Raw genomic sequence first — 27365 nt, 5'->3', positions numbered from 1 at the left:
GACTACGCTAAGTAGTTTGGAGTAGGTAGTTAAGAACAGTTACTAGGTGTGCTTTAGGAAAGCTTGAGCTCAGCAGGAGATTTTTGCAAGGAAGATCCCTGCGTCAAGCTTGGTTATTGAACATTGCTTTGTTAGGCGGTTGCCTTTGAAAACAGAAAACCAGTGTGGTGTAGTGATTTGAGCACAGAACTATGTCTTTGGAAATCACAATCACAATCTGATTCCGCACTCATCAATAGAAACCCACTTTGGGTAAGTCACACACTCTCAGCCCCAGAAAACCCCATCATAGGTTTATCTTAGGGTTGCCAGAAGTTAGAAATGACTTCAGCATATGCACCTCAACAACCTTCCACAGACAAGGTGATACCTTCCAATCAAATCACTCCTGTTATTACTGTCTGATTGAGCACTAGCAGCATACTTTGCACTGGCAAATCTGATTAAATATGATTAGGAAATTCTGCTTTTTGACAGAATTAACTAATTAATTGTACTGCTCTCTGCTCCAATTAATACTAAATGCTATTAAACTATTTTTATTCAATATGAAAAGAGAATGTCTTTGGCAGGAGCAGATTATGTAAAGAACCACAGTGACTATGTTTACATACTTTTTAAAAAAACCTTACCTCTCTTTGGACTTTCCCCCCTTCCTCCTTTTCCTCTGTGTATCTTGAACTTGTTTGTTCTTTATGTTACTCAGTAAAGCTAGGAGGGGGAACGTGACCTGTGGTATTCCAGATGTTATTGGACCTATATGCTTGTCAGTCCTAACCAGGGCAATCAATGGGAAGGATGCTGGTAATTGTAGGTCAGAACACAGAAGGCTACCCTTTGCTGGTCAGACTATTGCTCCAGCATTTCAGGTCTACCAAGAAGGAGATGGCTGGCATTTATTGGTGTTCATCCATCCAGGTACTGGCCACCAGCCCCAACTATACCTAGCTTCTGAAATCAGATGATATCAAGTGTGTTCAGGATTACGTCCTAAAGCCCAGAGATCCCCAATGCCTATTTATCACCAGGTATAACAATGAGGGTGCTAACTTCACTATCATAGAACAAGGTAAAATAATTGACTCTAACCTCTGTTCAGTAGAATTCTTTTCCTTCCCCTGTTTGCTAGTCATCCTACCAAAGAGTTTCATGAGCAATGTGGAGATGGTACTAAGATCTTATCCTGCCAACCAACTGGAACAATCTCTGTTTCCCACAGTTATCAGAGAATCAACAGAAGCACCAAAAAAGACAACCCCCCCCAAGATATAATTTGTTTCCTGGAATTCATTGCCTCCAACTTTTTGGTGTGTGTGGTTTTTTTAAACCTAGTTGTCCTTGCAGAGAAAAAACTGCTGAAAATATAAGTCTCAGCAGGAAATAATCAATCATTACAATGGAAAACATATCAAATCCCCAATTTTTATATCCTCCTGCTCAGCTGAGAAGACCTCAGTGAGAATATCCTGGCACATTTGTGTAACTGATGGAAAGTTGGGACATGAAATCCTGAGGCAACCTCAAACTTGGTCATTTAGTAAGGATTAAGTTATAAAATATTTTCAAAGTAACTAGGCAGGTAAAAGGAAACCAGATCCAATTCCAGCAGTAATAGAAATCCTTACTTTGTAATACAGCATTTAGTTCTTATATTGATTCCCTTTTTTTCGTTTGGATGGATTTTACTTTGGAAGCCTCTGAACCAGCTGTTGAATCTAGCATAGTTTTGCATTAACCTAAAGGCGTCCTCTTCTAAAGAGAGCATTTGTACAAGTCAGTCTTTGATTTGCAAATAGTGTTACTTTAAAGAGATACCCTTGTTGTAAGACTTTCTTTCTTAATCTGAGTATTAGAAAAGAAAAATAAAGGTCAATTGGAAAGCAGGTTCATTCCAGGATTTTCCCCTGGTAGTTAAAACCACATGGTACTAATAACTGTTCACATAATCTCCACAAAACTTGCAGCAAATTGTGAGAGCTCAGACATGAAGGGGGATGTAAACACCAGATTAATCTTAATCGCTATATATAATATATATGGGAAGTGTGAATTGTGTATGTGTGTGCATGCACACGCATGCATGCATCTGTACACCACAGTTGTTTTGGTTTTTTGCATACTCACTTTGGTTTTTGCTCTTCTTTCAGAATTATTGAACTGAATTATTTCTTTAGCGCCTGGAAATGATTCTATAAATTCCACTCAAACTGCTAGCTTTTGGAAGTCAGCCAGCTAGTTGAGTAAACAATCTAAATTCATGCTCTAAAAACAGTTATTGTTATTTCAATGGGGGTAGGAAGGCATATGGTGTCATAAAAATCAGCATCCACATCTTTCCCCTCCCCTTCCTCAAATTTCTGTTCTGTGTTTTTCCCCTGGGATACTAAAATGAAGGGAGAAGAAAAAGAGGAGGCACAATCTGTACCTGTTGATGCCTTCAAGCACAGGCCCAGAAACTCCAGGGAAAAGCAGGAGAAATGAGGTCCAGAGACTCTGCTCTCCATTACCATTGCAGTAGATCAACAGTGCTTCTTGCCACTAGTCATAACAATTGCACATAAGGAATTCTGGGTTAAGTATGCAACAGAAATAAAATACACATAGCTGTCTACTTGGCATTTTCCCCCTCCCATTAGGTGGTCACTGTATGGCACATGGACTAATGGGAGCATGTGGCATCCCTGGATGGAAGCAAGTAGACTTGCTGCATTGGCTACGGCATAAAGTCAGGATTATCTTTTTGCCTCTGGGGTTGCACTGGTGCTATTTCTTTGCTAAAGAAATTAGAGGAAGATTAACCCAAGGCAGAAGGATTCCATATAAATATATCTATTTCATGCTGCAAATTAACCTGTAGCTCTCTTGTTCAAGTCCACTTATGACTGACATTTTTGAGGGAAGACTTAGAGATCTCTCAGTATGCTATTTGGATGTTTTACATCAAAGTGCAAGGGGAATGAACTGCTTCATCTATATTTAATCCAATTGGAAGAAATGGCATTTTGCTACGTAGAAATTCTAAGAACTGGCAATTTCAGTAGATGTGGGCTTTGCAAGAAGATTCTTTTGACAGTTCGGCAGAACCACAGTATCTCCCACAATAGTCTTACTATTTAGATAAAAAGTAAAAACAGTAGAATAGTTATGCATGCAGTATAAGATGAGAAATACAATTTGTGTTGATATTTTATCCATTGATATTACTTTAAATGGTACAATTTATTATCTTATTAAAGAAGTTTATCAACTATGTTTCCAGAGAACTGCTCAATGAATATTAAAATGATATGCATTTGCAGAAACACAATCAAGATTACACTGACTTATAAACAGAATAGGTACCATACATCAGGAGCATTTAAGGATGGTGGCACTTCATGAAGCACACTAATCCTTATCAGGAGCAAGAGTGTCAAAAGTAGTTTCTATTTGACACACCTCTAGACCAGAACGAAGTCCTGTACAAATAACTTGTGTCCTCCAGACTACAATCCCATAAACATCAGCCAGTATGACCAATAGCAAGCCTTCTGTGAATAGCAGTCCAAAAATAAATGGAAGTCACCAAATTGCCTATGTCAGTTGTGCTGTCTGAGACAAAATCATTGTTTTGCTTCCCTTTCAGATTAGGGTTTCTGAATCCTTGCATGACTGGGTTTCATGACATGGCTTCACCTTCAACCTAGATGCTTTATGAATAAATATAGGAGGAAGAGAGAATGAGAAGGTTTGAAAATAGACACTCACAAAAATAAGTGCAGTTGACTGGAAGTTCACCCATGAGGATTTTGAGGGCCTTAAAAGGTCCAGGGCCTCATGTAGTAGATTGAAGAGGGGGACACATGACTATCTAGTGAGGCTATAAGACTAAAATTACCTATGAACAAAACTGTACCTCATAATCTTTCCAATACATTTGCAAAACTTGCTTCATTGCCTTCTGCGCATCTGAGACGACCTGAATGCTTACACGATAGTATTTCACAGCACTTGTTTAATCATGTGTGTGGGAAAGATACTTTGGTATAGATTAGGCAGTAGAGGTGATATGACCAAATCCTCAGTGGAATAAAGGGAGGGAAGCTGAAATAGAAGAATGTAGTGGGGAGCTGCACTACAGGTCATCCTAGTGGCATTTGGTTCACTATGGGACAGAACCTGATGTTTCAGGACCTGAGTCTCACATGGGTACAAAGCTAATAGAAGACGCTCTTGAGCCAAGCAACAGGAGCTAACAGGAGCCCCTGGAAAAACCATAAGCTAGGTTGTTGTTGCTGTTAGCTGCCCTCAAGTTGCTTCCGACTCATGGCAACCCTGTGTAGCCTTTCCAAAAGCAATCCCTTGATCAGGCATAAAAACAAAAAAGTACACAGAACCCCACTCAACGTTTTTTGCTAGGGCCAATCTATCTTGCTTAACATTCATAAAACAGATTTCCTCACAGGTTGTCTATATAGAAATTATCATTTGAAATACCACATGTGGCTTTTGATCAATGTCAACGTGAGTTTCTTTGGCATAAAGAGCTGTTACTTGAGGACTATGGTAGAATACCAGCAAGTCTTCAATGGTATGTTTGCTGTCCTGGTATGTAAAAGGAACCCTGAATGCACAAATGAAATCTGTTTTAATGGAGGTATTATAGGTCCATATAATACAGGGATGCAGTGGCTCAGTGGTTAAGATGCTTACACTGGTGACTGCAAGTCCCAGTTTCTGCCAACCTAGCAGTTCGAAAGCATGTAAAAGTGCAAGTAGATAAATAGGTACTACTTTGGTGGGAAGGTAATAGAGTTCTGTGTAGTCCAGCTGGCCACATGACCACCAGAGTTGTCTTTGACAACACTGGGTCTTTTGTTTAATAATGAGGATGAGCACTGCACCCTACAGTTGGACATGTCTAGACAATCTTGTCAAGGCAAATCTTTACCTTTTTATTATAGGCACAGGTATGACAGCAGACTATATCACTAAAGAACAATCTAGTTTTGCTTATGACTTGTCAACATAACATAATGTGACAATTTTTAACAGCTTGTAGTTCTAATACAAAATGGTCACTGGTATTCCCCCCCCCCCCCGGCCCTGGAATATCTCCACAGCTCCCTACATCCATTTTTGAAGAAAACTGACCTCCCTTCCAAACAACCAAATACTACAATTTGTGCCAAAAGGACAAAGATAGCAATATGATGAACAGCCAAATACATATTGTGACACATGCAAATTTCTAAATATTATCATTCTTGGTGTCAGTGTAAGCTAATGACATTCCTTCTGCTTCCAACTCTCTCTCTCTCTCTCTCTCTTAAAGTCAAATCTTTCAAAGTCAACTCTTTCCATCTTTTATGAGGGCAGTGGGAAGGGAGGGGAATGGTAGTACTGAGCATATTTACTTGGCAAAGATTATATGAACAAGATGGTGATTGTATTACAACAGCTCACTCAGTCTACTCAAGGAGAACCAACAGTCCAAATAAGTATTTCAAAAATAGAAAGGTTTCTTTCTGTAAGGGTACCTTAAAACATGATTCTTACCTGAAAGACCAAGAGGGCACCATGTAGGTGTCTTTATTTTAAAAAGTCCGCAAAAGCAACCTAATACAGTAAATCACCACTTTTACCTAAATGACCGGATAGGAAATTTTACAAGAATTGCCTTTTTAAACATTTCAAAAAATAACACAAAGATGCTTAATTAGGAAGAGCAATACATTTTTACAAAATAGTAGATATTGTGAAGAATTGTTTGCAAGGCTACTGTGAACTGTTAGCTAAACAGGTTTGTTTTTTGTTTTGTTTTTTAAGAGAAAAGTGTCTTACTTACTTGCACTGCAATTCCACTTTCTTCTTATCTTAAGTTACAGAATTCACAGAAGATAAATTAAGGGATGTTGAGTTTAACACATGGGGGAAATGGGAGTTTAAACAATGATTTACCCATGAAAATTGTACAACTGACATTAAAATGTGCTTAAAATGACATTAACACAAGTGCCATTATCTCATGAAAAGCCAGGGAATAAACAGGCAAGAAACAGCAAAAAATCATTCAGTGGAAAATTCCGTGAATGAGTTACTGTTGTTTCTTGCCTGGTTATTCATGGGATAATGCACTTTAATTACATTTCACTGCAACACTGACCATTTGCACAATTGCATGCAATTGCGGGTTAATCATGGGTTATTCACGGGATAATAACACTTTGCATGTGATGTCATGTGAAAACCAATCACGCAATTGCGAGTTAATAATGGATTAATCACTGATTATACTTCCAATTTCCCCCCATTTGATAAACTCCTTAGTTGTTAAGATGCCAATTCTGACGAGCGGAAGACCAGAAGTTTGGCAGTTCAAGGCCCAAGTGCCACATGATGGGATGAGCTCCCGTCAATAGTCCCAGCTTCTGCCAACCTAGCAGTTCGAAAGCATGCAAAATGCAAGTAGATAAATAGGTACCACTTTGTTGGGAAGGTGACAGCGTTTGGTGCAGTCATGCTGGCCACATGACCACCAGAGTTCTCTTCAGACAATGTTGGCTCTTAGGCTTATTAATGGAGATGACCCCCTCACACACACACACATACACAGTTGGTTACGACTAGAAATTCATGTCATGCAAAACCTTTACCTTTACTACATTAATACATTTAACTTTCTAATGACTGGTCACTGAAGCAGACAAACTGCTCCTCAAATTATGAGATACAGATAAGTGATTGTAAGCAAGCAGCAAGTTCACATATTCCCTCTGTCATTCTTGTAATGCTGTCAGGAATGTCAGCCCAATCCATGGTTAATGGTTAAATTGAAACTAATCTCACCAAGAATACAAACCAGGATTTACTAGTACAGTAAGTCTGTGCCATACGTGGGCTTCGCTTCCGCAGCTTTCACCTACGCTGAAGCTGTGGGACAATCTAATGAATGGTGCAAGCACATGCAATTTTCCCCTTACACGGGGATGTCCAGAACAGATCTCCCATATAAGGGAAGGGAGCACTCTAACCAAAATCTGAAATCACTTTGAAATCCTAGTTGAAACTGAAACCATCCCTTTCTTCTTGATTATGAATGATGCCTCTCTTATCTCCTGATATCCCTCCTTCACATCACTAAATTTAGATTGTAAATTTCTTAGGGTAATAACATGTCTTTTGCTTCGTTATTCTGAAAGCACTATATGTTCTGATGCTGCTGTATTAGTCACAAACAATATGTGTCTGCTATAGTACAGTGGGCCCTCGGTATCCACAGGGGATCTGTTCCAGACCCCATCCTCTCAGATACCAAAATCTGCGGATGCTCATGTCCCATTGTGTTCAATTGTGGCACGGCTGTGCCACCATTGGGGACAATGGGACTTCACCTGATGCATCCTCCCTCCCTCCCTGTTTTTATCTGAGTTGGTAGGCAGCTGGTGGCAAAGGACCTCCGCCACCGCTTTCTCCTCCTCCCTCCTCGGCGGCTTCCTCCCACCCAGTGAAGGAAGGAAGAGGAAAGAAGAGGTAGGAGGAGGAAGAAGTGGGCAAAGGAGGGAGGAAGAGGAGGGAGGAGGTGGGAGCAGTGACGTCCGTGGGGAGCCTGCCCTCCCTCCACAGGTGCTCCTTGGGGCCACATGGGTGCTGCTCCAGACCTTGGAAGAGTCTTCGGGCGGGCAGCAAGTGACCATTTCCACAGCCTGTGTGGTGCTTCCTCCGCCCGTACAGTCATTTCCCCACACTGGGGTGAGTGGGACCTCCAGGTGGGATCTCTGGGGCTGGGGAAATGGCTGCGCTGAGATTACAAACACTGTCCCACAAGGAAATACCAAAAAATAAAATAAAATAAAAATAAAAATAAAAAGGCATGGAAGAACCACACTGTTTTGAAGAATCTAATTACGTGTTTAAAAAATTAAGATAAACTGCAGATTACTTAATCTATTTGAATTCCAAAATAGTTGCACGTTTAGACAACAGGTTATGCCTGATAATAGGTGGGTTAGGTAATGGTTCATCCTTATCAATCAGCCATGTTTTATCAACCAACAGAAGTGCTATGCTATCGTATGGATCTGATATTTTCCCCATTTCTCCACACTTTTGCAGTAAATTAGTAGCTCAGTTATGGCCAACACACAATGTATCATTTGTCTGTAATACCCTGTGTACTAGCCTATGCTAACAAGAGCTTATCTCTGCTCTTTGTACTTAGTAGTAAAAATGTGTCAGACAGTACTACTCAAAATGCATTGAGAGAGCATACAGAAGATTGTGAACACGCAGCAGTCCCCAACCACTATCTCTGAATTTCCCCAATTCCTGTAAAATACCTATTTATATTCCAAGAGGAATAATAACTTTATTTACATCCACAACCGCACTGGTTTAAAAGGTACCTGTTATACCCAAACACTGAATGTCTTGATTATCACAAATTAAAAGCAACAGCAGCAGGAGGAATGAGTTTTGCAGCACCTAGAAGACTCTTTTGTTACCAACATGGCTGCCTACACAGAAGTGACCACAATTAAATCACTACTTCTCCAGATAAGGAAAGGAAACTTTGGAGTCATTCATACCCACATTTTGTACCGAGGAGATCTGGGGAGTTTCGATGATGTAATACCAAATCCAAGTACCCACATGTTTACCACGATTGAATCTCTCCATGGCATTTTAATCCTTTTGACGTTCATGTTACCGTAGTATCAATTTAAAAGGGAGACTCCGTTTTGAACAATCATTCAAACCCAATCATTCTTGGTGTTTTTTTAAATTATCAATCGAATGATGTGCATCTTTGTAATTCCATTTATGTCAGTATTTAAAGGTACTTTCATACTGATAGAGAATAGCATCCTTGCAAAAGCAACAGTGCCTGGAAGAAGCTTCTCCTGAGCCTAAAGCCTCATGCCCAGAACTCCAGATGATCACCTGGGTTGTTCGTTCCTACATCCAACCCAGCTCACAAAACAGTGGGATTATTGTAATAAGTATCACAGGATCTCTGCCTGATGAACACAATTCCCAACTAAAAACCTTCACAACAAAAATAGTGGCTAATTCAGCATCAAGTGTGTTTCATTATTTATTTATTTTTTAAAAATCTTACTCATTATTATAGGAACTGAGTGGCTCCAAACTACCTTTTATGCAATTCATCATTATTAAAGTGACACTTGCTTGAATGAAAACCAAATTAATTCATCATAACAGAAGGGCTTCCAATTTCAGGCGAAGCCAATCAGATGGGAGAGTAAAGTCACCCAGCAAGGCTTTAAACACCTAACAGGAGATGACAAATAAAATGAGAATTAGTATGAAGAAAACATAATTAAAAAAAAACATGAATGAATTTTAATGGAAGTGACATAACAGTACAAATTAACTGAGTACAAAAAAATATTCACTGAGAAAGCAATAAAAGGCATTTCATTAATAATCTATATTCAAACAATAGCACTGGCTTTGTGTGCTACATGGAGCTTTTAATAGCCATAGTTGACAATGGATATTGGAAGTGAATGTTAACCTTAGGCTACTCTTCTATGAGAGAAAGAAAAAGTGGCTGGATTATATCCATTAGGAACTTCTAGCTAAATGATAGACCAAACAAACAAGTTATCAGCATATCATTGCCATACAAGGCAAAGGGGAACCACTGCTAAAAACTCAAGAGCATTTGCTTATACACACATCACTTGCCTTTACACTTAATGGGAGAAATTCTGTGTGTGGCTCTGTGTGTGTGCATTATCCCACCACTTGAAAGATGTCAAAACCTGGGAAAGATCCCTGCTTCTGTTACTTACTGGTGAAGAGGAGAGTAAGTGAGGAGGAGATCCAGGCCATGGGGAAGCAATGGGTTTCACTCTGGTTGTGGGAAAGAAATGAGGGTGCACTTTCAAATGGAGTGGACCCATCTTTTCTTTCCCCTGGGATCTCAGAGCAGCTAGGTCTTCATGTTCTGAACTACCTCCTCCCTACCTTCTCTGCCCACCAGTAAACAACAGCAAGACTTGAGTGGCTTTGTTTTGTGGACGAATAACAAGGGCAAACTCGTTTTAGGATAGGTTGCCCTCTGCAACCTATCCTAAAAGGAGTTTACACACATGTAGCCTGTACACTTATGCCTGTGTCAGTCACTAACAGGCTGCCAACCAATGTGTTTCCTACAAGAAATACCAGCGCTCCAACTGTTGAAACCAGATGCTGTGAAAAAATGGGAAAAAAGATTTTACAGGGACTGTAGGAATAAATATAGTGGGCTAGTCTGATATCTACACACAACTTCCTCCAGGATGACTTTTTGGGGTCAACTAATTCTTGTATTGCAGCCGCACATGGAAGAGACTTCTCTATTGCCACTTTGACATTTCTAAGGAAGGAGAGAAGGAAAGAAGGAATATCTTGATGTTTCTGGGGCTGCAGGGAATTAATTGCCAATGTGAAGTATGAAGTGATTGTTCTATGACTGTTATGAGATACCCAGGGGAACTGTAACAGAAGAGAGGGAAGGAGACATGTCTAAGATAGGGACAATAATGCAGAACCCAAAAAACAGGTGAGCTGAGGTCTGCGTGGAAGAATACTTTGGGCACATCCACACTATGCTCTTAAACAAGTTTAACAGTTAATTCTTTACCCTAAATAAATCTCACAATCAGTACCAAGCTGCAATTGCCAGGATTCTGCAGATGAAAATCAAGATAGTATTATAAACCTAATATAAACTAGCCCTACAGATATATCCCTTTTAAAATCTATCACTTTACAAGTAGCTTTGTCTGAGGAGTATTCAATGTACACTTTAAAATTGCAACAACATCTGTTATTTTAAGCCGTATTATATATAAACTTCCCTGAGTATTCCTGTATTATGTGAAAATCCACGCACCTCTTTATTCTCTATTTACAAGTATAGATGTCACAAAAACAAAGCAAAACATCTCCAATGTGAGGAAATGATTAAGCAGCATTAAGAAGCAAAGAAAACAGAGACAGAAAGAAAACTACAGTCCACAGGCACAAGCTCTCCTGTGCCCCACTCTGAGAAAAAGGAATCCCACAGGGTTCGTTTGCACCTCCTCTAGTGTGGTTTTCCACAACTGGCTAGGAACTGATGTTGTCCTTAGAATCACTCCGGAGAGATGATCTCAGGAGAAGGGAATCATTGCTAGCAGTTCCAGGAAGAAGATCAACACGCCAGAGAGCCTGCTGCTCTCAGTCATCTTCCTTTTATAACATGATGTATTTATACCCAAGAGAGCGCTGCTCACGTGCAGCAGCTCTCTGGGTCAGGCAGTAGCCTCCGTTGTCGAACAGTTTAAATGCTAAGGACAGGGAAATGATGCAAAGCCAAGATCCAGATACATACAGCAGCTCTCTTTCGTAAGCAGAAAGGTCATGTAAGAACATAGAATGATTTGAGGATCACCTAAAACAAAGGCAACCAAGTACTTTCTCCCAAAATTATTGCTCAGGCCTTGGCTAACATTTATCTGCCCATTTTCACAGCACAGTGCTAGCAAAAGACAGCAGCAGTCATACATGTAGCTGTTTTAGCTATTTTATTGCTGTTGCAAAAGTTCTTAAAAACAGCACACTTTTCAAAGACTAATTACAGTTCAAGACTTATTCTGTGCAAAATGTACACATAATATACACAAACCTAACATCTTCTGCAAAGAAATATCACTCTGTGCAGATAATGTTGTGTCTCCTGCAGAAATTGCTATAGAAAGGAATTTGGTCCACAAAATGTGTACTTTCTGCACAGAAAACAGCATGTCGTTTTCTGTGCAAAATCAAATCAAAGCAAAACATGCGCACATCTTGCAAATAATAAATCCTGAACTGTGAAGATCCTTGCCTGCCCAGGATTATCATCAGGGTTTCCTGACATTTAAATAAATATTTTTCAACAATTTTTTTAATTTCAAATGCTCTTTCCATCCCAACAAATGTGACATGGGCTTGCTGAAATGCTACTTCGGGAACTGGAATGAGTTCAGACTTTGTCCATCCTTTCCCTGCTTCTAATAATGGCTGTACAGCAAGATTAGTAATTGACTGGAGCCCTGTGCTGGACAAGTGTTCATCCAATCTCTTCTTTAAAAGGCTCCAGTGAGACAGACATAGTCACGCTGTACTGTTCTCTGATCTATTTTAAAAGATACACAGTATTTCCCTGCCTGTTCTGCCATAACATGGTATTACAGATCTTGTCCTTCCAACTTGCTTCTGCTCCAAACTTGTGCCTCAATGATATTCCTTCAAGAACTGGACAAAATCCTATTAAGATTCTTTACACTCTTTATAAATTGACATTTTAATATACAGAAACATACAGAAAATATAGGGGGAAGATCTATAATGTGCATGTTTACTAACATGCAAACTTCATTCTATGAGCAATTAACAAATTTATACCAAATGCTCCAGAATACATGAATATAATTTGTTTTTATTCTGCTGGAATTACATCCTTGTATTTCTTGAGAACAGATTCTACATGACTAGTTATATCAGTTTCAGAGTCCTGAATTCAATTGTTCACTACAAATGAACAACTAAAAACCTGGGCACCGTAAACAAATACACTGGGCCCTTGGTATCTGCAGGGGATCCGTTCTGGACGCACCCACCCATGGATACCAAAATCTGTGGATGCCAGCATTGAGGACAATGGCACTTGTCTGGGGGTGCTTCTTGACCCGTCGCTTCAGATGAGGTGAATGCAACGATCAAGAGCGCCTGTTATCAGCTTTGGCTGGTATGGCAGCTGCGCCCTTTCCTGGAACAGGGTGACCTCGAAACCGGAGTACACGCACTGGTAACCTCAAGACTTGATTTTTGCAACACACTCTACATGGGGCTACCCTTGTGCCTAGCCCGGAAACTCCAGTTGGTACACAATATGGCAGCCAGGTTGGTCACAGGAACAGCAAGTAGTGACCATATAACACCAATATTGAAGTCACTCCTCTGGCTTCCTATTAGTTTCCGGGCACAGTACAAGGTGTTGTTTATCAACTTAAAACTCTACATGGCTTGTGCCCAACCTATATCAGGGATCGCCTGCTTCCATACAATCTGCCCCATACATTCAGGACCTCTGGGAGAAATTTACTACAGCCCTTAAAGACCAGATTGACGGCGACCTCTCAGAGGATATTTTCTGCAGCCACTCCCAACTTATGGAATGGCCTGCCGGACGAGATCCATCAAATTACCAATCTAGAGAGCTTCAAAAAAGCCATGAAGACGGATCTTTTCCAGCAGGCCTTCCCAGAATAAAATACTCGGCCACAAATAAGACTTCCCACCTATCGAACTCTGCCTATGGTGATTATTTGGATTTTAGCATGTTAGTTTTAATTTTATACTGTTTAATCTCTTTTGAAGGGGGGGGTCACTATGTATATATGGATGTCTTTTAGTTTGTTGTACGCCGCTTTGATTGCCTGGCAAAAAGCAGGATAGAAATAAAAAATTATTTTATTTATTACTTTGCCCCCTGCCCCCGATGCCAGCCTCACTGCGGCAGGCAGCAGGGGGTACCTCTTCTTCCTCATCTTCCCTACCTCCTTCTCCTACTCTTCTTCCCCCATCATTGCTGCCACGGCTCTTCCTTCAACTCCTCTTGCCCCCTCAGTCGTCCTGCCAGGGCTCACCCTTTTCTTCATCTTCCTTTTCCTCTTCTCTGCTCTTCTTCCTCCTCCTCTTTTCTGCTCTTCCTCCTCCCTTTCCTTCCTCCTCCACCTTTCTCCTCCTCCTCTTACCCGCTCTGTTGTCCTGCTGCCGCTCATCCTCCTTTTCCTTCCTCTTCCTCCTCCACCTCTCCACTCTTCATCCTCCTCATTTTCCCTCCTCCTCCTCCCCCACAGGCTTGCCATCCATGGATGCCAAGTCTGCAGATACGGAGGGCAGACTATAGCATTAAATAATTGCTTTACTAAGTATCAACATATCAAAAAGATAGCAGGCAATCTGCTTTGGTCTTTCTGGAATCCCCCCCCCTCTTTTGTAGAGAAAATAAGACAAACAAATCAGCATAGATCACGGTGGAAAACTATTTTATCTAGAAAAAAGAAAACACTCAGACACAGTTAGCCATATCACTAGGACAGTCACATATCAGTATTTGTGCAGTACCCCTTGTACAAAATGATTCTGTATGAAAAAGGATGGGTGCATAGGCAAAATAAAAGGTGTCACACACAAAAAAGTACATCCCTAGCTGTGGTAATGCTTTTCCTCCCAGCTAGATTTTTGCTATTCTGAGCTACAAGCATTATTTTACCAACTGCCTGATTTTTTTTTTTTTTTACTGTTGGCTTTAATTTATAATTTTTAAATGACTTTTTGTTGAGACACTGGTGTTTTAATACATCGTAGCCTGCTATGAATGGGGTACAGTATAATCTCTATTAATGAATAACAACACACAAATGATATAGTCCTAAAACTGTATCCTAAACCATATCATTTAGACAGTAATTTATAAAATAAGTGGCTGTATTTCTTGTTAAAACTGCCTATCATCTGCAAAACCAAATTGAAAGTGAACTCTACAAAAAGTCTTAGTTGAGGTTGATTGAGATGGGGTCTCCCTGAAAAAAAAACAACACCTCTCCTGTTCACACTTATAAGGAATCCCCAAATTATCGGTCTGGCTATCTATCTTTCACCTTTCTTCCAAAATTGGATCCAAGGCAGCTCCTAGTAGTCATGAATATTAACCCTCCTCTGCTCACTATAGCTTGTAGTAACATAAACTGAGATGAAGTGAAGGAAGAGTGGCTGGTTCGAACATGTTCAACGCCTCTTCCCCAGCTCTCCCTTAACCAAATTGCACATGTTGCCTCTCATTACAGTGCAAACCTATACATGTCTGCTTAAATGTATGGTCCACCAAAATCAATGGGATCTATTCCCAGATAAAGTATTATTATTATTATTATTATTATTATTATTATTATTATTAACCTTTATTTATAAAGCGCTGTAAATTTACACAGTGCTGTACATACAATCTTTTTTATTGGACGGTTCCCTGCCCTTGGGCTTAATACAACATTATAGCTAGAATGCATAAACATATTTGCAAACTTTAGCTGGTAGGTCAGTCAACTGAAACCCTGATTGGTTAATCACTGAAGCCAGCTTTGAACAGATAGAACTTATGCTTTCCTATATTTTGAAACCATTTTCTGGTGGTTTTACTCCAATACAAGATTAAATGGAAAATACTAAATGTGGCCTTTCCATCTATCAGGGGGGTGGCTATTTCTGGGGGCTCAACTAGAAATTGACATTTTCTTTAGCATCTCATAAAAGGATCCATTGTGAAGTCTTTAAATTTTAAATCAATGAATTTATACATTAATCAGCTAAAAGGGAGGTGATTACTCAACGACAATTGTTTAATTGGTTGACTGCCCTAATAACTACACAGGGGGCTGTGACAGGGTTATTAAAAGGTGAGCAATCCTTTAAGCCCTGAGCACCAAACATTTCTCTTACATAAACCATGATATATGGCAACATAACTGCTGTTAATCTTAACAATTAAACAGTTCTTCTTTTCTTGCATTTGGGTTAGCAATACGGACGAGCATGGTGCAAAGCTCCCATTGCAACAGATGGGGACCTGTCACATCAGTTGATTCTTAATTCCTATGGATCCGTGTTTTAAACTCATTGGTGGGTGCTTTAAGGACATCTATCATCATCGTTAATAAAAAAAACCAACATAAACACTAAATGAACTGTACAAGCTGCTCCTGGGTAAGAATCTGCATCACGCTATGCTGTAATATTGGAGAAAACATGCAGGAGGATCCGTGCCGGCCATATAGCAAATCCAATATTTAACTACCAGTTCATCAATTGTCATATTACTAATCGGTAACTACAAGGACAAATCCTCACTTTCACAAGGCAAGCATCAGGTGAGTACTCTAGGGAACATCTAGAATGATGACTATCTGCAAAAATTCGATAATGATTTCATGTAACTAATTTCAATTTGGGGGTAGAGGGGAGGGAGAAGGGGGATGTGTTTGTGTTTTAAACCTGGTTCCTTGAGATTTACATAGAGGTGAGATAATCTGCTGAAGACTCTGAGAGATCTTACAGTACAGTACTAGTTTTCTGTGGTCCAGCACAGGGCTCCCCATGCCAGCTAACCACCAAGCCCTTACACTCGGAGAGATCGGCAGCAGGCTAAGCCCACACTCACCTCATCTTTTGCAGACCTTCCCCCTTTACAGACAGCTGGTCTAATGATTATCCTAGAAGCCAGAGAAAGCATGTGGGCAGTTTCCTAGCAACCATCCTCTTTGGCTTCAAGGTAACTTAGAGGCAGTCCAGAGATAAATAGATGGGTCGCCTTAAAACCATCTGTGGGCTTCTATCCAGTCTTCTCCATCCAAGCATGAAGATGACTTAATATTAAACCACAGGAGCCAGCACCTGCTTACCCTTCTGTGGCTCACTGCTGAAAGATATCACACAGCTCCAAATAAAAGAATGACCAAATGCATATACAGTACAACTCAGCTTCCACAGATGATTATTTTGAAAGGAGTATTCAGCTCCTAGCAGCATTTGGCTCTTAAGGACCGTAGCCAACAAGCTTCCTCTTCTACTAGCAGCTTTTTCAGGACACTGTTTTCAAATGAGTACTAAAAAACCTATTCATTTTTCTTCATGAAGAAATGGACAGAGGTTCAGCCACTGACTTGCCCTAAGCCCTCACCAGTAAAGTCACAAGAAAAAAAGCAGCATGCTTTTATTGAATTAGATCTAAGAGCCACCTGATCCAGTATTCTGGCCACAGACCAGCCAAATGACTCTAGAAGTTCACAGGTTAACTTTGAGAGCAATGGTCATACACCACATACATGATTAGTTCAGAAATATTGGCAAACCATGGTTTGCTGATATGAGAATGAATAACTGTGAGCTTTGAAACTACAAAGTCTCTGCTCTACTTCTCTTATTTTTCTTGCACACAGTGTGGAAATTAGAATATTCTAGTGTATTATAAGGTTGAAAGGGGGCTTATAGGTCACACAATAGTCTTAAAGACATACTTTATTGATTTATTTAGTCCCATTATAATATTTTTCTGGACAGCTAAAACTAAACAACTGTTTTCATTTCATTCTTCACAAGAAGGCATTGATCACTTTCACACACAAAAAGCATGCATTATGCTTCCCAAATATAATGTATTCAAATAATGATCATAATCCTTGCCAGCAATGGCACACAGGGCAATATAACACAGGTGACACTAAATTCTGAATCTCAGTTCTTCATAGCACATGGTAAACGTTTTACCTTTAGCCGATCAGCTTTTAGGAATAAAAACTGCAGGTCTGAACTGAGTCACTCTTGATGCTACTGATAAGATGCACAACTTGATGGTGAAGGTTATCTCACACAGTTAATTCTTCAGACTCTTTCTGCAAAGGAAAAACAAAAGCAAAATGGTTTTATACTACTGTTTCCCCTACATTTAGTATGTCCTAGATGTAAGGAGCTCAGAGAGCAGGGTGTTAGCTCCATAACAATTATGTGAATTGGCTAGGCAGAGACTACAGTGTGTCCAGGACCATCCAATGAGCTTTACCACAGTGTGTGGAAACTCTTTCAGCTGAGAGGCCAAATTCAATCTCTGAAATGTTATTGGGGAACTGTATTCAAGTGAAGGGATGCTGTGGTTTAGTGGTTAAGAAGCCAATTTTGACAATCTGAAGATCTGATGGTTGGCACTTCGAGGCCTGTGCTGCATGATGGGATGAGCTCCTGTCACTAGTCCCAGGTTCTGCCAATCAGGCAGTTCGAAAACATGCAAACCATGGTGGGAGGCAAAAGCATTCAGTGCAATCATGCTGGCCACATGACCACCAGAGCAGTCCTCAGACAATGCTGGCTCTTTGGCTTAGTAAAAGAGATGAGCACTACCCCTTACAGTCGGTTACGACTAGACATTCATATCAAGGGACTACCTTTTACCCTTTCATTCAAGTGGTGGATGCAGTCAAAGACAAAATGATAGGAAGAAAAGTACCAACTTATTTTAGCTTAAAGCTTCAAAAATACACCCAAGGAGAGGCATTTCAATCATTTATTTTTTTAAAGAAAAACATATCTAAATTTGGAAAAATAAAATGGGAAAGGGGCATAGCTATCTGAGCCACACTAGGTGGGGTACAGAAGTTGGGACCGAACCCATACCCCTGTTTTAGGGCCAGGTAGGGACCCAAATGGCTCTTTTAGACATCATAAGGCAGTCTTCCAGCTCCTATTGCACCACCCTGGCTAAAATGCTGCTCTTTTCTTAGTAACATAAATCTAGAATGCTTCTTAGAAGGGAGCAATTCATCTGGCAATAGAATGTACTTAATTGCAATATATATTAGAGGTTCTCAAACTGTCATTTAATTCCATTTTTGGACATGTCCTCTAATTGTCTCACAAGATAGCTATTTCTCTTCCATTAAGAGAAAATCCAGCATGCCGTTTTTCTTTTCACAGATGTAGAGCTGCTATCTCACATGGGTTTGGAGCTCCAAGGCTGTACTGCTCACAAAAGTACACCATTTGCCTGAGTATTTTGTTGTAGTTGAAGCTGGTCACCTTTGTATAGTTAAAACTAAATACATATCCAATATACTGTATATACTCATGTGTAAGTCTAGAATTTTTAGTCTAAAAATTAACCCAAAAACCTTGAGTCAACTTATCTACAGGTTAATGTATGTACTATACTAAAAGGAATCATCCCCTGGTGAAAGGCAAGAGTGTACAGTAATCTGTCCTGGAAACACTGATCTCTTCCTGCTGTCTCTCAACCAGCCTTTAGTGTGAACACAAACAGTTATACGTGCTGCAATTTTGTAATTTCTTTGGCATTATTTCCCTCTGCTTCATCCTTTAAATCCTTTGTCACATGCTACTAAGTTTTACCCTCGACTTATCCAAGGCTCATAATTTTGTCCCCAAAACCTGCCCTCGACTTATATGTGAGGCCGATTTATAGTCGAGTATATATACGGTATAGTAAATTTTGGCTCTTCAAGGGCCATTTCCAGAGACATTACAAAGCATTAAGTTTAGGATTGTCATATGCTCAGCAGGGAGCTGCAATCAATCACAGAGCTTGGACAAGTATATAATATACATGTTTTCAAATGCTCTTTGTTGTATAAATACACTTACTCCATGTGTGTCTGTACACTTACAGTAATTTAAAGCTGCTTAGATACTGAAGATAAAACAAACACATCCATTTTATTTAACTGTTAAGAAAGTTCATTGTCCGCAGCTCATCCCCATGATTCTGCCAGCCGGACAATTTGGTGATGAAAGTGGGCTACAACTCTGGAGCAGGGTTTGATTCCCAGCTCAGCTCTGAAACCCACTGGATGATCTTGGGCAAGTCACATGCTCTCAGCCTCAGGGGAGGGCAATGGCAAACCTCCCCTGAACAAATGTTGCCTAGAAAACCCCATGGTAGATTCTCCTTAGGGTTGCCATAAGTCGGACATGACTTAAAGGCACACAGCAACAATACATGTTACTTAACTTGGATGCTTGCAGAAATATCTGACTTGTGCCTGTTCTCACATATGAAGAGTACATTATCTGTCACTTCCTTTTGTCCTTTACTTTCATTGCCCTTTCAAATCAGAACTTGGGGGGGGGGGTGATAGATAATGACAGGAGATCCATGGAGTGAGGAAGACAACATTTTCACCCTACATTTACAGCACTAATGTGTCCTGAAATTAGAGAACTTATATGAGAGAATTTTGTAACCGGATGTGTGAAATCTCTCAATGCCACTCCATACTATATTCTCAATCACTATCATTCAATTTCCCCATCACTTCCAATTCCGACATTCACAACTTGAGCTCCTTTCCCATACAAATGATTGCTTCTACATTTTCTTCTTCTCCCTGTGTCCTAGCTTCCTTTAAGTTGTCAGATAGCAGGTCCCTGACTTCCCACCCTGAAACCTACTCTATCAGGTCACATTGACTAGCCTTCCATTAAGCCATACAAAGCAAAACATGGCAAATAAAATCTTAAAGATATGGGGTGCCTAGGAGACACCACCATAGTCTTTTCCAGGAAGAACACTGCTATGAAATATTTCCCCCATTTTCTCCTTCCCCGGAGTTATCAACAACAGGAGGCATGCAAATCTAGGGCCTTTCACCTCCCTCAGCAGTTCTGAGATAGCAGATGGCCGTCTACTGGTTGCTAAGCATCACATTAATTGCTAAGTAGTTCACCCCTGCAGAACACACTATGCTATATTATTTGACTTACCTTGAATTTGGTTTAAATAAGAAGCTCCCACAAAAGAAGGGAAAGCCTAAATCAAAGTATCAGCACACCAATGCAGTTTCTCATCCTTTAGCATATTGGCTAGACTTGCTTTTATTAAAAAGGAAGCACTTATTGTAGGAAACAGATCAGCAAGATAAAGTTGATAATATCAGCTAGACCTTGAAGGAAGTTAAGTTCTGATGACTGCTGAAAACCTGAGCAACTTTTAACCAGCAGGGAAATCTTCTAAACATGCAAATTCTAGATGAGTATGGCTGAGTATTAAGGATGCACTTGTTTACTTTCAATGCTATTTTGCTGCTTGAGTATTCCCGTAATATGACTAGCATTTCCTTCTAAAGGAATAAGTGATACTTTTATCACCTTGCACCTCAAAAGACAGCTACAGTTCTCCACCCCACCAGACATGTTTGACATGTATGTATGTATGACAGAATATATGTTAAATCTAGAAATCATAAGAATATGCTCACTTAAACATACACCATGAATTTAAAAGCTCATGCTTAATTAAAGTTTTTTGCAACTACCCTATATATCTGGATTGAGATGTTTATCTGTACAAGGTATTTGCTGTAGCTGAAGAACTGGGGCAACACTGTATTCTGAAAACTTAAAATATAGCAGGATCAGTGGTAAGAGTGTATGGGAATACAGAGAGCTGCCTTATATTGAGTGAGGCTATTGGTCTATTTAGGGAAATATAATCCATTCCGTCTGGTAATGGTACTCCAGAATGTCAGACAGGATTTCTTTCCTAGCCCAGTATGAGGAGCCATGGTATTTCCTGGTGCTCTCATCCAAGTGCTAACACATTCAATTCTGCTTAGCTGTAGAAATCATCTTTCACCAGGGGCCCTTTCATACTACACAATTACTATGCTATAATTCCATTTAAACTGCCTTGGCTGCAAGTCTGTGATTTGCAATTTGGTGAGGCATTAGAGCTCTCTGGCTGAAAGTTCTAAATGCTTCCCTCTAAATACAAACCCCATGATTCCACAGAATGGAAACATGAGAACTGAGGTGGAATCATACCGCTGTAGTTTCATCGTGTGAAAGGGCCTCAGGATTCCTCAACTGTATTTTCTCACAACACTGATGTACACCACAATGACTGACTCCATTCAAGCACTATCTTCCAAGCTATATGGGCGATTGGTGATAGCCATATCCATAATCTTTGCACCAGGCAAGTGATTCACCATATGGTCTATATACTCACCACAAACCCAAACATTTATCTCTACTGATCAAACATATCCTAATGACAGTCTCCACCCCGAAAGACATAATTGACATCTATGTATTTATGACACAACTTATGTTAAATCTAGAAGTCACAGAATCATAGAGTTGGAAGAGACCTCAAGGGCCATCCAGCCAAACCCCCTGCCATGCAGGAAGACACAATCAAAGCGCCCCCAGCAGATAGCCATCCAGACTCTTTTTTAAAACCTCCAAAAAAGAGACTCCACAACACTCCAGGGGAATATGTTCCAGTGTCAGACAGCTCTTACTGTCGTGAAGTTCTTCTTCATGTTTAGGTGGAATCTCTTTTCCTGTAATTTGCAGCCATTGCCCCATATCCTAGTTTTTGGAGCAGAAGAAAACAAGCTTCCTTCCTCCTTAATGTGACATTCCTTCAAATATTTAAACAGGGCTATCATATTACCTCTTACTCTTCTGTTCTCCAGGCTAAACATACTTTGGTGATGCCTCCTTACCATAAGACCTTCATTCTCTGTGACAGCAACTAAGCTGTCACATTTGGAGTGGGATATCACACTGTCATATTCCCAAAGGCCTCCTCCGCCAACTTCTCAGCTTCTTTAGGTCAGATAACCTTGGGTCAAAGGGTATACACTTCTTCATTGAAAACTGGCAGCTTATTGTACTGAGCACACACTCTTGATTTCCCATACAGCAAGTAGATAAATTGTACATGTGACACAGAGTCCAACCTACTGTTTAGCTTGGACATTCTTGCTGGATTCCTACCTGCATAGCTGTATTCCTTTACTGGTTTTGTTTACCAGGAAAGTGAATTTTCATTTTTATTAACAGAGTTGAACTTGCTGACACCTGACCTACCTCCTGGACACCCTAAATTAAAATTCCACACAAAATTACTCCACCACAAAATAAGTTCCTTGTTCACTGTTCATATCTGCAAGTTTTTTGGGACTGGGAGCATACTTACAGCTATATAGCTGTTAAGGTTGCTCAACACTAGTTCAATGGGTCACCTCAAGCTACATAAATCCCTCTCATCAAAGCCCATGGTAGCAACTAGAAAATATAAACCTCTATCTATCTATCTATCTATCTATCTGGATATGAAAATAATATCTTTTAGTGCTAATAATTTTCAGCGGAAATGCTGAGTTCACTAAAAAAATATTTCCCTGTTCTAATCTAGTGGTCAATAGTTGTTACAGGAACACCAATGGTGGCAATAGTTACTACAAAGGGGATTGAGAAAGCAGATAACAAAAAAGTGGAGTCAGGAACTAGATATATTAAATCCATTCAATGTAATTGGTCAGATCTTTGACTACAGATTTACATAGCATTTGAAAAATCAACAGTGTACTACAATCCTTGAAAAACGTACTCAGAGATAACCCTCATTAAATTAAATGGCTTGCTTCCAGATGGGTGAGTGTAGGGTCGCACCCTTACTTTATAGGTGTTGAATAGTTATGTTCAATGGAAGATGTTTGTCTGTATCACGTGACTTGCATTTTTAAAAAAGTTGGTGTTGCTGTTTTTTGTCCCTAATTTTTTGCAAGCAGCTTCATTCCTGTTTAGATTAAAGGAAGACATAAATAAATAAGCCACCACGTTGGTCTATTATGACATAAATAAATAAGCCACCACATTCATCTATTATGAGATACCAAAACTTGCATTTAAAAGCTGGATGTTCTGAATGAGAGAAATCTCAATAAAGCTGCAAGATTCCTCTTTTCCTCCCCCCCCCCTCTTTTTTAAAATAAATAAATAAATAAATCTTCCCTCCCTCTCTGGTTTTCTTCTTCTTTTACTTTTTTGGAAAGTAGGGAAGGGGGGAACTGTCAATGAGAAAATGGGCACTGTGCTTCCAAAGGACTAGGTTGGTTTACCACAGTGTGATTAAACCTGGAGAGCACAGCTGCAAGTTATAAATGTACAGGCAGGCAAACATGAGTGGCATCCCTTCTACCCAGCCAAAAATTCCAAGCAATTAGAGCAGCATTTTGAGCTCTTCTGCAAGTTGCTGAGATGGAGCATAAATACCAGCAGTGGAGAGGGAAAGGATAGAGTGAAGAAAATAGTCCTTTTACCAGGCTATCTGAAAAAATTAAAAAGAACACCAAGCCTCCCGCCCAAATGGCCATTCACTCACTCCTCAGTACAACAGACAACATCTCTGAATTTGTTTCTTCCTCTGAGTTATGTCCACTTAAACTAGAACCTTAGTTTTGTTCTGATAACTGTCCTACAATTTGAGTTTTAAATTTTAGGATGGGCTATTACAGAGTGATCTCAGAAGACTTAAATTAATTCAGGAAGCCACTGCGAGATTAAATTGATCTCAAAGACAGAGAAGGGACAGTTTTTTATTCTTCCTCTTATTTGTTCCTGTAAACCATTTTACACATAGCCAGTGCATGCAACAGGCATCACCCAATCTGTGTGCTGTGCTGAATTTTTATTTGCAATATAAAGAAAAAGATATGGAAACCACTGAAAGGAAAGGAAGCAGTGCATGCTCACAAAGACTGTAAGGTCACTTCGTATTATTTAATTGAGGCAGGAACCAAATTCTCCACTAAGGCCACAGTACAGAGATGGGAATCCTACAGCTCTGGGGACATTTTGCATCCCTAAAGCCCCTCCTAGAGCCCTTGGGAAAAATTACCATATAAGCTTGACTATAAGTCGACTTCATGTATAAGTTGAGGACAAGTTTTGGGACCATATTATGGATTTTGATACGACACGTGGATAAGTCAAGGATAAAACTTAGGGGCACGTAACAAAGGATGTAAAGGAGTAAGTTTACTGTCTTCATACAAAAATGTCTTATTCATATAATTCTAAGCCCAATTCCTCTTGGCACGTCTTTGAGAGGAAGCAACAAAGAAGTGCCACCAGTACCATTTTTCTACTCAAGCATTCAAAAAGGCCAGAAGCAGCATCATGGTGGAAAGAGGAGAGTGGGATTGGTGCTTCTTTTGGGTACTCCCAGGATGAACTAAGCTTTTACCTTTTGCCACTCTACTCAGCAAAGAAGAAGTGTTAAAATACATTACTTACATCAACCCATGAAGAAGTCGATCCAGCTTTTTGGAGGTCAATTTTTGGACAAAATTTTTTAGACTTATACAAGCGTATAAACAGTAAACTAAAAATTGTAATTTCAATTCCCAGATGAGTTACAAGTGGCGATTCTAAACATAACATAGTTCTCTTGTGTTTTCATTTATCTTTCCAAAATCAAAAATATGAATTAGTGCTGCTCTCCTTCCTCTCTATAGTGATGCCCACTCAGGTATGGCTTCCACCCATGATGGCTGCCAGGTTGTTCTGGGTTGAGAAAAGAGACATGGGCGGGTTACAAACTGCCATTTTGGACATCCTCAGGACGTCCCAGTTTGGAAAAGGGGCATCTCTTCTAGACACCCCTACTGCTATTACGGACTCTGTCCATAACAAATGGCGGCGGCCGTTCCACACGGCCACTGCCATTTTGACGTCTTGGATGCATAGCATCCAGATGTGTCGTGGCGGAAGTGATGCCGCGAAAGCGCGCCTTGCACTTTGCGGCGCCACTTCCAGGGCCCAGGAAGGAGCGCGATTTCCGCGCTCCTTCCTTGGAGCGTCCAGGAGCCCCACGGTTTGACTGCTACGGCTCCCGGATGCTGCAAGCGGCGGCGGCGGCAGACTGCCGCAATCCGGCGGTCTGTAACGCACCATGGAGTCCCCCAATAAACCCAGACTACTTCCTTCCCTCCCCATAGTCTCAACTCTCCCAGGGGAGGGGAGAGGAGGAAACAGACCAGAAAAAAAGTAAGGAAAAGTAAGTGAAGAGATAGACAGAAAGGGGGACTCTTTTTTCCCTTTCCTTTCCTTTCCTTTCCTTTCCTTCCCTGTTTTCCTTTTTTTCTTTTTGCAGAGAGAAAGTAGGAAGTTGAAGAGAAAGTAGAAGTCTTGAAGTGACAGAGAGAGTGAGAAAGCACTCTGTCCAACATCTGTGGAGTAGATTGAGTGGAGGATTAATGGTATTGTCCTCTCACAAGAGGGAATGAGTCAGCCCTTTTCCTAACTGGTCAATGATCCTTCCTGTTGGAACGAGTGGGCGAGACAACTTGCTACAGAATGTCATACAAGAGAAATATGGATTTATAAAAGTGGAGGTACCATAGCAGGTAGTATAGGACTAGGCAGATGTACCTTCTCTGAGATATGATTGGACTGTAACACCCATGAGTACTAGACAGAGCATCCTACCAGTGGTGAGGGACATCTGGAGTGCCACAACTGACCAACCCTTGTGAGGTAGTTAGACTGCTGAACTTGGAAAAGAAAGGCCTCACTTTCAAAACTGCACTCAGCTACCTTTAAGCAGTCTACCTGTCAGCCGAATTGGCTTCACAGGGGACAATTCCCTGCATCCCTGACCTTCTTGAAGGAAGGAGATGATACAAGTGAGATTGAAGGGGGAGGGGGGATAAAGAAATATCAGCACCCCGAGGGCTGAACAATTAATGCAACTATTTTGGAAAACTTCTGCTTGCACCCGGACCTCATGATTGCAGTAACTCTTGGTAAGTGTAGATCTCCAAAGATCTACTGGAACTGCCCACTGTAGATATCAAAATGCAGAAAACATTATCTTTCTTTCCTGTTCCCTTAATCACTATTTAAGTAAATGAGACTATTAAGGAGGCCTTGAATCAGGATGAGGACCAAAAGGCATTGAACAGGTGTTCCTTCACGATTACGTTTATCTCCTATAGAAATTTCATTGTAAGAGTAAAGCCCAATAAATAAGCCCCTGGAGTCTACCCCCACACACACACACACAAAATGTCCACTTTCACTCTGCCTTTTAGACTGTGAAGTTAGGTGGATCTAAGTGTCTGCTCAAGACCACTGGAAATATTCCTCTTGACAGAGATAGATCACAGAAGGGTTGTTTACGTTTTGGTCTAATAGGCTTTTCAAAATGGGTAAGTGCCGATTTCTACTCTGTTAGGACTTGTAATTTTTTTGTGTTTGTAATGCTTGGTTGTCAGATAGAAAATAACAGCCCTTTCTCATGGAAGGCCCAAGGCTGGAAGTACAAAGGAGCAAGACACAGAGTTACTTATGGTAACAACTGGATGTGTTCATACGGCTTGAGACTGTAGATCTTTGAGCTGGCACAGTTGCTTCTACAGTCTATGGAAATCTCCATCTATCCCTCTATCCATCCAACAATGGCTTCAAATGAGCCACAATCTGATTGCTATCAGTGCCCCTCTGACAATTCTATCATCTCCCCCTACACACAGATGCACTATCTCCTAAAAAGGGGATAGCTGAAATAGCATTTCTTTTACCTTGATGAAAATTGTTCAATCCTGTACCCCAAAAGGCTGACTTTTAAGAGTATCTAGAAATGTCTTTTCACCTTTCTCTCCTGGAATAATTTTGGCAAGAGGTAAGACTTGTGTGCAAGCAGTTGTATGCATTTTCATAGCCAGCAAAACATTTAAAATATTACACAATAAAACCAAATTTACCATTGTTGCTGTGTGCCTTCAAGAAATTTCCAACTTAAGAGAACCCTAAGGTGACCCTATCAAGGGTTTTCTTGGTAAGATTTGTTCAGAGGGGTTTGCCTTTGCCCTCCTCTGAAGCTGAGAGTATGACTTACGTAGGTCATAAAGTGGGTTTCCATGGCCGAGCAGGGATTTGAACCCTAGTCTCCAGAGTCCAAGACTAACATCCAAACCACTACATCACAC

At 40.3% G+C, this 27365-nt stretch overlaps 1 protein-coding gene across 5 annotated transcripts in view; it reads right to left on the bottom strand.

Moving 5' to 3' along the window:
- Nucleotides 1–27365, bottom strand: part of ZMIZ1 (zinc finger MIZ-type containing 1) — a 371096-nt gene that overhangs the window by 306408 nt on the left and 37323 nt on the right. For all 5 annotated transcript variants that reach the window (XM_042457113.1, XM_042457112.1, XM_042457114.1 and 2 more), the window contains exon 2: nt 17341–17465. The gene's annotated coding sequence lies outside the window, so the exon portion shown is untranslated. The remainder of the gene's footprint in view (nt 1–17340; nt 17466–27365) is intronic.

This window comes from Sceloporus undulatus, chromosome 3, assembly GCF_019175285.1.
Source record: "Sceloporus undulatus isolate JIND9_A2432 ecotype Alabama chromosome 3, SceUnd_v1.1, whole genome shotgun sequence".
In the NCBI taxonomy this organism is placed as follows: Eukaryota; Metazoa; Chordata; class Lepidosauria; order Squamata; family Phrynosomatidae; genus Sceloporus; species Sceloporus undulatus.
This window is presented reverse-complemented; position numbering and strand designations above follow the sequence as displayed.